Source organism: Cavia porcellus, unplaced genomic scaffold (genome assembly GCF_034190915.1).
Source record: "Cavia porcellus strain 051 isolate PalLab524CR breed Dunkin Hartley unplaced genomic scaffold, mCavPor4.1 scaffold_2, whole genome shotgun sequence".
Lineage (NCBI taxonomy): Eukaryota > Metazoa > Chordata > Mammalia > Rodentia > Caviidae > Cavia > Cavia porcellus.
The window spans coordinates 21,445,252-21,456,401 of NW_026947485.1; positions in this window are offsets into that span (position 1 = coordinate 21,445,252).

Consider the following 11,150-nt stretch of genomic DNA (forward strand, 5'->3'; position numbering starts at 1 on the left):
TATCAAGTAGAAAATAATTGTACTTGATGAAAAGCAAAACAAAGTGTTCCCAATACTATACATTCAATACTTTTACTTCAGAAAAAGCTAAAGCAATTTCAGAGTGTGATTTTTACTTTAAAAAGTAATTTATTGCTTGGATAAGCATGACACAAGAGGCTTTGCAGGTACTTCTACCCTGACTGAGGCAATATTATGTCAGCTTCTGTAAGAGTTTGGTTGATTGTACCTATTACACTAAAAACATTTATTCAAATCTTCTTTAAAATATAATGCATAAAGCAAAATAATATAGTAGGTCTTGAAAATAAATTTGGTTTGAAAAATTACTTGCAGGGTATTAAAGTTTTTTAAAGGTAAACTTTCTCCTCGGAGCCAATATATGACATTATAAATACCCTGTCAAAGATAAAGTGAATAAGGAATGCCTAAAACTTTAAGACTTACATGTAGGTACAACTAGATGAAAATATCAAATTAATGAGAAAGCCTAATCATCAGAGTTCAGGAGCTAAAACTATGAAATTAATCATTAAGAAATTTATCATGTTTAAACTACTACTATTAGTTCAAATTTAATATTGCTTCTCACAATCATGAAAGCCATTAAGTTATCAGCTGAGAATGATACAAATACAAAGAAATAAATTATGTACTCACTAGCTCACTAGACATAATAGGTGTGCCTGTAATCTGGCTATTCTGGAAGCTTAGTTAAGACCCCAAATTTGAGGCCAGGCTGGGAAATTTAGCAAGACCTTATCTCAAAAAGAAAACTAAAAAATCTGAGGCTGTAACTCAGTGGCAGCATATTTGCCCAGTATCCAGTAGGTCAACAGGTCCTGGATTCAATTCCTATTGCTGTCAAAACAAAACAAAAAAATCTATCCTAGTCACAGTTCTAAGACTGAACTTTATACATATTTATTTCTTTTTTTAAAAAAATCTTTGTAAAACCTACTTTAATAAGTCTCAATTTCCTTCATTAAATTTTCATAGAGTAAAAGTTTAATATTAGTATGAATTTATTGACATGAATTTCCTTTATTGTTATTCTGATGCAGAGAAAGCACCAGAGAGCAGATAATAAACTGACGGGGTCTGAAGTCTGGATGGTCACTTCCCAGATGTGGGGTGTGAATGTATGAACAATCTTTAAAGTAGAATCTGGAGATTGGTCTGGAAATTTCAATTACAGTAAGAAGTAATGATAGTTTCACAGTTTAAGTATTTTATTCAGAAACATACCTCTTATATAGATAACAAACCAATTACCATATAACTGAGTTTGAAAATATAAAAAATATTTGTCATTCTTAGATATTGAAATCAAGACCTAATTTTTAAAAGTGCACAGATAAAAAATGGCATAAGGAAACCTACACTATCCATTGTGTATTTTTTTCCGTTTCACTATGATAATCAAATTCCGTATTGTCCTTACTAACATACAAAACTTCTCCCTGAAGGCATCTGCAGTCCTATGCAGGATCAGCCTTGCAGCTCTGGGCAGTGGCAGCAGCTCTGGAAGTCACCAGCAGCTGTTGATAAAACACTGACTCTTATTTTTAGAATGTCCCCTGCTGGCCATCTTCAGGGTGTTGATCTCCTCCTGTTTAGACAGCCTCTGGTGCATGCCACACAAGTAGGCGCTCATCACACTCAGCTGGTCCTCCTAACTCCTCTTAGTGGCTGTCAGCTCCTCCTGAAGCCTGCTAATATCTAACTGGCAAGTTTCATCTCCTCTGTCAATGTCTTTTTAGACTTCTCATCCAAGGTTAATGTTTGAGAGAGTGCTCAGCACTCAACTTAAAAATGCATTGCAGCTGGGATGTGAGTGCCACTACTCTTGGCATGTAGTGATTTTTAATCAAGTCTTCATGAGATGCCACATCTGGAACCACACTGTCAGACATCCTGGTTAACAGTTTACACCTCTTTAATGGATATTGGGGCTATTCTGACCGTTAAACCTACCTCAGATTTAGGCGGGCATGGTGGCTCATGCCTGTAATCCCAGCACTTGGGAGGCTGAGGCAGGAGGATCATTGCGAGTTCAAGACCAGCCTGGGCTACAAAGTGAGCTCAAGGCCAGCCTGAACTGCATAGTGAGACCCTGTCTCAAAAAGACAAAAAAAAAAAAAAAAACCTACCTACCTCAGATTCTTGGAATCTTATTCTATTGACTACAGAACTCAAACAGACAAATAGGTTGACAGGTAAGCATGACACAGAAAACTATGAAAGGATGGAAACTAATACAACAACTATGGAGATCAGTATGATGATTCTTCAAAAAGCTAAAAATAAAAATTCCATTTGAACTAGTTATTTTTTAATAATCTTCCTGGAAGAGTCAAAGTTATCATATTACAGTGATATGACCATACCCATGTTGATAGCACCTCAATTCACACTAGCTAAATCTTGAAAACGGCTTATATATCCAGAGATGGATGAATAAATGAATGAATAAAGAAAATGTGGTCTTTATAGATGATGAAGCGTTACTTTGCCATAAAGAAGGATAAACTTGAGGCATTGTAAGTAAATGGATGTGCCTCAGCACCATAATGTTAAGCGAAAGAAGTCAGACTCACAGTTTAAATATTGTATGGTTTTTCTTATATGAGAAACCCAAAATATAAATACAAGGCAAAACAAAGGATAGATAATAAGAAGTAGGGGGATCTTTCCAAACTGGAAGGGGAACAAGTGATGGGGGAAGGGCAAATGGATTTTAAAAAAGAAATAGAATTGAAGAAAAATAAGGAAATAGAGGTTTTTCAAATGGGGCAGGAATAAGAGTTAGACGGAGAAGGGAAGGATGGGAAATGAAGGAGACAAAAAAAGAATTAAGGTATGTTATGTGCATATGCAAATCCCCACAATAAATGTAATCATGCTGTACTGCGAACATATACTAATAAAAAGATAATTTTAATGAAATACACATTCAACTTGCTACACTAAAAAAGCTATGAAGGAAACAATATTTTGCCATCCTTGGTTACAGAAGGGACTATAGATTGAGTCCAATAGCATCAAGAAATTGATCCTTGGCTGTTTCTGATGACAAAACTCAGATTTTCATGATCATTCATTATAATAGAAATACAAATTAGTATGAGTTTAGGTGTTTAGCACCAAGAAGAAAGTTTAGGTGTTTAGCACCAAGAGAAATCTGGTTTAGGAAAAGAAATACATGACTCATTATCCTTTGTTGAATTTATTAATCCATAAGATCTGTTCCTTGATATCCAAAATAATAACTTATTTCAGACTAAATAATATACTATAAAACACATCTATTGAGGTCATTTTTCTATGTGACATTGCAGATGGAGTTTTAGAAAGCAAAATAATCGGGGCTGGGGATTTAGCTCAAAGGCATAAGTGCCTGCCTTGTAAGCAGGCAGTCGTGAGTTCGATCCCTGGTACCGATAAAAAGGAAAAAGACAAAAAAAAAAAAAAAAAGAAAGCAAAATAATAAACAGATCCATGTGATAGCTCCTGACAGCAAAGACTTTATAGGTATGTAAAACACTACACATTTACCCATAGAAAATCTAGAAGCCTTAGAAGGGTTTCATCTATATGCTGGCAAGGGAAAAATTACAAGCAGATGATGTGCATATTTTACTCATATACTTAATATACTTACTCCATGTGTATAAAAGCTGTTGAAACAGAAATCATTAACAGTATTCTAAATATTAGGAAATTAAGGTTTTATTTGAAGTTAAAGTTATGTCAAGAAGTTAGAATTATATTGAATAAAATGAGTAAATAAGTCAAGGTCATATATGAGTAACTGAGTAATAACATCATTTTCTACTTTATATGTGCTGTTTAGAATCTGTATAAGCCCCCGTATAATCAGTTGAAAATAAATGGTGAAGACTAGTCAAGACTGCCATTAATACTTCCATTTCCAAAAGAAGAGCAGATAATGTGTCATCTTCCATAGCTGACAGGATTTCTGTTAAATTAAAGCCTCTTAAATCATCCTTATTAGGTTACTTCTGCCTCCTTCACACTTGCATGGTTATGTTTTTGAAAACCCAGAAATAAGAAACCTGGCCAAATTAATAACCCTGGATTCGGTTTATTAAAAAATGCTTGGAGGAGGGAATAAAATTACTAGTCTCTCCCGAAGTACTGCATTTAGATGTAGCCCTAAGAATCCACTTCCATGTTTTCTATTTCTCTTTCTTATTTTGACACCTCTACCTTTTCTCATTCTTAGGCAGCTTGAAACTGAAAGCACTTCAAGATACAAGAGCCTGCAGGCCAGGGAGTTAAGATCCAAATGCCACGCCAAGTCCAGCTGAATTACAAAGCAGGCCAAGCGTTTACTCAAGAGTCCAATTAAAAAATTCTACAGCTCATTTTAGGTTAAATGTTTCATCTCTTCTTTTCCAAATTTTTTACCATCACCTCCCATCCCAACACATTAGGACCATCTTCTCTATGCTCTGCCAAATATGAAAATGAAAATTTTAAAAGAAGTTAATAGGCACTATTAGAGGAAAAGTACGGGTCTGAGTGATTTTGTATCAGCATAAATCACCATAAATAAAACAGATAATTCCTTTCCTTCGAAAACAAAATTTTTGTGTAACTTTGTTTAATACACAACTGAGATTAGTTAAGTACAGATCACTTTGAGATGCAGGAGTCACCATCCCAACCCTCTATGGAAAGAGTCTCTGACCTGTAAAGAATGCTCCTGTGCTACATGACTTGCTTCCCCATTTATCCCTAATTTGGTCAATTTTACCTGAACAATTAAACTCACTCGTTGACTCTGTCCCACCTCATGCCTGTCTGCTTGCAAGTTCCCAATTTTCCCTACCTTAGACCCACCTCACCTCATGGTTTTACTCTATAAAAATTGCTAGAAAAGACAGACTCTTTGGCAACCCACTCAGGACCCCTTCTGTCTCTTTCTCTCAGACAGAAGCTTTCTTTTTCTCAATAAATATTTCTGTTCTTAATATACAACCGATTGACCCTTAAGTATAAAATAATTATAAAACTACCAAATGATTCAGATTGCTTGACATAGGGGCTGGGGATTTAGCTCAGGAGTCTAAGTGCCTGCCTGGCAAGCGTGAAGTCCTGAGTTTGATCCCCGTACCAAAAAAAATTTTTTTTAATTGCTTGGCATAATCCATACAGCTAGATATTTCACACAAGAAGTACAATTCTAAAATCCATATGGAAAAATAAATATGTAAGAATCTAAACTATATAAAGAACTTAAAATTTAGAGCCCCCCCAAATAAAATGCAATAAAAAATGAACTAGCAAAATGAATAGACATTTAACAGAAGCATAAATGGTCAGTAAATAGATGAAGAAATGCTCAGTTATTCAAATTAAAACAACACTGAGATTTCATTGTATCCCTAAAAGAATGGGCATCATCAAGAAGTCAAATAATATCAAAGGCTGGCAAGGTTATGGGGAAAAAGAACATTGTTGGTAGGAATGTAAACTAGTACATGCACTATGGAAATCAGTGTGGAAGTTCCTCAAAAAACTAAAAATAGAAATTCCATTTGACTCACATATTCCCCTTTAGGTGTCTTCCTAAAAGAGTTAAAGACGTCATATTACGGTTATACGTGTTTGTCCATATTTATAGCAGTACTATTCACAATAGCTAAATCTTGGAAGCAAGGCTATATATCCCTGTACAGATAAACTGGTAAAGAAAATGTGGTATTTACACACAGTGGGATGCTACTCTGCCCTAAAGAAGGATAAACTTGAATCATTTCCAGGAAAATGGATGTACCTTGAAACTGTAATGTTAAGTGACATAAATCAGATACACAAGCTTAAATATTGCAAAATAAAAGATACACAATAGGAAGTGGGGTGATAGATCTTAAGAAGACCAAAAGATAGAGGAAGGAAAGAGGATGAAGAAAGAAATCCGTATTTGTTATTACTTGTTACTTAGAGGGAATGTAAACATTATGTACTGCAAATATGTACTAATAAAAATTTAAAAAAAGAAAATCTAATGAATGGGGTAGCCTTACATTATATTAATCATACTATAATGCTTGTATAATAAAAAAAAATTTCACTGTGGATGCTTGAATAGAACAGAATGCCAAGCTCAGAAACAGATCCAAGTACATACAGAATTTAGTAAATGGCTGGGTGCACCCAGGAGACTGAGGCAGAAAGATCACTGTGAGCTCGAGGCCATCCTGGGCTATATGGTAAGTTTAAATATAGCCTGAAAGGGTAAATTTACTACCGTCTTGCTACCAAAAAGCCACATCTTAGCCACCAATTCCTCACAGCACAGCTATTGACTGAGGCCTGTCAATAATAACCTAGAAACCAGACTGCCACCAAACTGACTTCTAGTACTTACACTTTTCTATCCAGAATTTATATCCTGACATGACCTGGGCCCTTGTATTTTCCATCATTTCTTTTATTGCTGCATAACTGCCGCTCTTCAAATGATGACTCCTGTTAGAACCAAGCTCAGGGCTTCTTTCCTCTTTGGACATTGATCTACTGCCCTTGCTTCCTCAGCATTATAAGCCTTTTCTATGCAATTCTTCTTTCTTCTTACACTTGTATAGTCCTTGCTGGGAGAATTGGATAGCTCAGACCATGTCATCTGACCCTTTGCTTAACTACCAAGTTGATTTGCATTATGCTATGGTAGACATAGTCTTACCTGTATCAGTTCTCTCCAGAAACTTGCCACATTTATGGTTTTATTTAGGTGATACTGTCTTTCTCATATATAATCTCTAAAACAAGGATGTGTATGCAAGTAATGTAATTAAGAAAATATTCTCAAGGAAAATTGCTAAAGGGAGTTAGCTTTCTGTTACTATAACAAGTGCCCGAAATACTCAGTTTATGAAGGGAAAGAGTTTAAGTTGCCTACAGTTTTGGAGGTTACAGTCCGTGATTGGTTGGTCCTGCTACTTTTGGGCTGGGCCTGTGGCAAGACAGTACATTATGGCAGGACTATCACTGAAGAAGTCTGTTCACCTTATGGCTGAGTACAAGAGAAAAACAAGAGATCAGGTTCCCCAAATCCTCTTCAAAGCACACCACCAGTGTCTTGGTTACTTTTACTTTTCTCTCATTGCTGGGACAAAATACTCAACACCCAAAATGAAGGAAGGAAAGGTTTATTTAGCTTACCATTTTTGGAAGTTTCAGTCCATAATCAGCTGGCACCAAGGCAGGGTGACATAGCACTGGGGCAGCAGCCAGAGCAAAAAAGGTGAAGAACAAGCCTCTTTTTCTCCTTTATATTGTACACAGGCCACCCCCACACCCCAGAGCAGGTGTAGCACTCACAAAATCTCTGTGCTCTCCTCTTCTCCTCTTAAGATGAGGATATTTATGAAGAACCCTGGCTCCCTGCTGAGTTTCTCAGTTAAAACTTCTAAATTTCTCAAGTTGACACAATGTATCAACCGTAACACCCAATCATCTAAAACTTCTCATTAGGCCTACCTCTTAAAGGTTCCACCACCTCCTAGTAGTATGGAGCTACCCAACCCTTTGACACCTGGATAATGACGAGCATTTAAAATCCAAACTATAGAGGAAGTGATAGAGACAATGCAAAGAATGAAATAACTTCAAGCAAGAATATAATTTCTGGCAAAATTACCCCCCAGGGTAGTTTTTAGGATAATTCCACAGCCCAAGACAAGGGGTGGAGCTAATAATATTGCTGCAAAGACACCATGAATCAAGGGGTGTTCTAGGCACTTGTAAATGTGCAAAGGGGCTCTAGCAGCTTAAAGTAGGCCACTGAGGAGTCACAGTGCTGGCTGGCCATTAAATGGAAGTGGATAAGGGACTAAGCTAAGCAGAGATATGGTCTGTTCCAGGTGTCCTGAGTGGTTCTGGTCAATGATTTTTGAATGGAAATGACAGTCAAAGGGAAATTTTATAACCTTGTGCACTCTTCCTACATTTTTTCTTCCTGCCTTGGGCAACCTAGAAATATCCTTGTTTCAAACAATGCAGCACCACAAGACAGTAGAATCTTGTCAGCCTGCATCCTTGATCATTTCCTTCCGGCCTGATGTTTACATTAAGGGAAAAGTCAACTTACTTTTTGTTTCTTGTTATACACACATTCTTACTGATCTGACTGACCATATATATAAATGCATTCTTCATTCAAAAATATTTGAGTAAGTGTCCTATACTAGGCATACACTAAAGAGAAAAAAAATATACTCCTTGTCCTCAGTCAATTGTCACAATGGATTCTAATTAGTGCCATAATAGAGGTATGCTGTGGGATCCAGAATGCTATATAAATGATGATTTTATATAATATAGACAATAGATGTAACAGGAAGACCAGACAAGGATAGTTAGGAGGGATTTTATATATATATATATATACATATATATATATATATGAGTTAAATAATAATAAAGCATGAGTAGAAATTAGCTAGAAGAATAAGGAGGCAGGGGAGGAAGCTCAGGACAGGCAGCTGGAACATGATGCAAAGTTAGGTTCCTGAAGCACAGGATGCATAATGACTCACTAATACATAACAATTTACAAATTAGTGTTTTGATATTTTGTTTGCTGTAGCTTGACCTATCGGACAGGAAGTCAATTCTCCGAGCTAGATCACGACATAAGCAAATTATTATTTTCTTTCTCTGTGTCCTGTTTACCACCTTCAAAAGATGAAAGTGCTGACCTGCTTCACAAGGATGTTTAATTAATACTCAGAGTTGCTCCAAAAATATCAAGCCCTTCTCAAACATGAGAAATTAGTACAACTTCTTTGGGAGCTGTGCTACTGAAAGATAAGATGCATTTACATCTTTAGATTACAATAAATCTAATGATTGGCTTTCTTCCGCTAGTATTAAAGGACTCCTACTGATAGGTCTTTAATGACCTCAGATTAAAAAAAACAGAAAAGGTCTGATCATTCCATGACAAGGTGGAAACATTTTACAGCAGACAGGAACTTTTTGAAAGTTACTAGCATTGAGACCAACTTCTAGAAATAAGTACTCAGGTGGCCCATTTTATGCTTTTAAATTTAAATGTGACACTGATGATGAAGATAGGTGGTATCTAATGAACAAGTACCATGTCCTAGAATTATTCTAAATGCTTTTCCATGTCTCCTCCAAATTCTCTAGACAACCTCATGCCGTATGTTTATTCCTGAGTGCTTACGTGGCCCTGAACGCTGTTTCTTTACATCTTTCTATGCAACTTTTAAGGTATCATTATATTCAGGGCACAACTTCTGCTCGTGCATCTAGATGGATAAAGCAGTTATTTTATTTTATTTATTAAGTTTATTGGTACATTTTAGGTATATGTAATGATCACACTCATAGGGAATTTGTGCCTGCATGTGATATAACTTCATAAAGCAGTTATTTTAGAAGGCCAGCTACATAGCAAAATGACCCTCAATTCAGCATTTTCCTAGTCACTTATATCAACTGTATTCAACTGATTCATTTATTTTCCAATTTTCACAAGATCACAGGAGATTTGAATTCCCAGGAGCAATTACTCCTTTTTTATGCACATTTGCTCCTAAAACTGTGCCCACATCTGATGCCAATTCCTAGAAATGAGATTAATCTAAAAGACCTGCCATAGGTACATTTTACGGTCCAAACCAGTGCTGTTTGTTTCTTTGTACATACCGGGCGGTATGATACAAAGCAATAAGAACACTAAAATAATCTTTTGTTTTCTTTTTTATAATACTTTATATATTGTACCTTTTAACAGCATATTTTCAATATTGTCAAATGTATTAAAGTTTGGAAATGATCTGATCTACATATTGTTTAAACAATATTGCTATCACTTAATGATCCCTTTTCTAGGATTTATTTTGAAGTCCCTGTTCAGACCACAGAAGCTGAAACAGAGCAGAATTTAAGTAATCCAACTGCTGGTTACATAAGCAGTATAATCTGTTAGATATGTCTGAAATGATACAATTAGGAATACAGAGTTGTGTCCGCTTCTCAAGTCGGCATGTCCAATTATTGTTATTTGCACAACGTACTAGTCAGACTTTCAATAGTAATGTACTAGACTCAGAGGAAAGGAAGGAAAACAATAGCTCAGCATCATGCTAAGTATCTGATTTGCATGATTTCATCTAACACTCTCCTAAAAGGGAATATACAATGTATTAAAATTCTGTATCTAGTGATTGAAATATCTGGTGAATATTTAATTTTAAAAACTGTTTTCTAGGAGAAGACGAGTTGTCATTAATTGCCCTCCGAGTACTCCTCCTCCTCCCTTCAAACTCATCCCATCATTCTTGTCCCTTTCTGAAGCAGGTCTGGAATTCCTCTTTTGTGAATGTCTTTACAAGTTAAGATTAAAAATATGGTGAATGCTGTTGCCAAGTGCCATCCGCCAGAGAGAAAGGCTTGTGACAACATTGTGGCATACCCTCCTCTCTCTTACCATGGGAATCTGACTGTTCCCCAAAGTCAGAATGACTGTGCAAGGTAAACATTTTGAATCGGTTCAGGACATTGAGGCAGCCTTGACAGCACAAGTAAAGATGCACATAAAACAGTACTTTCAGAACTTCTTAAGAAGGAACATTGAAACAGGCATGGTGGAGCACACCTATGACCCCAGCAGTTTGGAGGCTAAGGGACTGACATGAATTTGAGGCCAGCCTGAGCTACGTAGTGAGAAAGTCAAAAAAGGAACATTATTAAACAAAAGAATAATGGTTTGACTGTGTTTGGTCAATGGCAATGTATCCTTTACTGCAAACACTTTTTAATTTAAACATTCATGATATTATTCTACCACTCTTCATACTAATTGATACACCGATAAGTGCCAGAGTATATGTGTATGTGTGTTTCTTTAAAAAAAAAAAAAACTGTCTTATTGCTATGATTGTATGAAATAATGAACATTCCTCTAGTTTCCCTGCATTTACATGGAGATTTCCCATTTACTATTTATTTCTTATAGAAAATATCATTTGTTTCTGTGGTTTACTTATTTCTTCCTGTAAGTTCTATCAGAAAATTAGGCTAATATTTAGCAGACTTTGAGAACAGTTAAACATTATCAGAATGAACAAAGAGAAGAGTTTACAAAG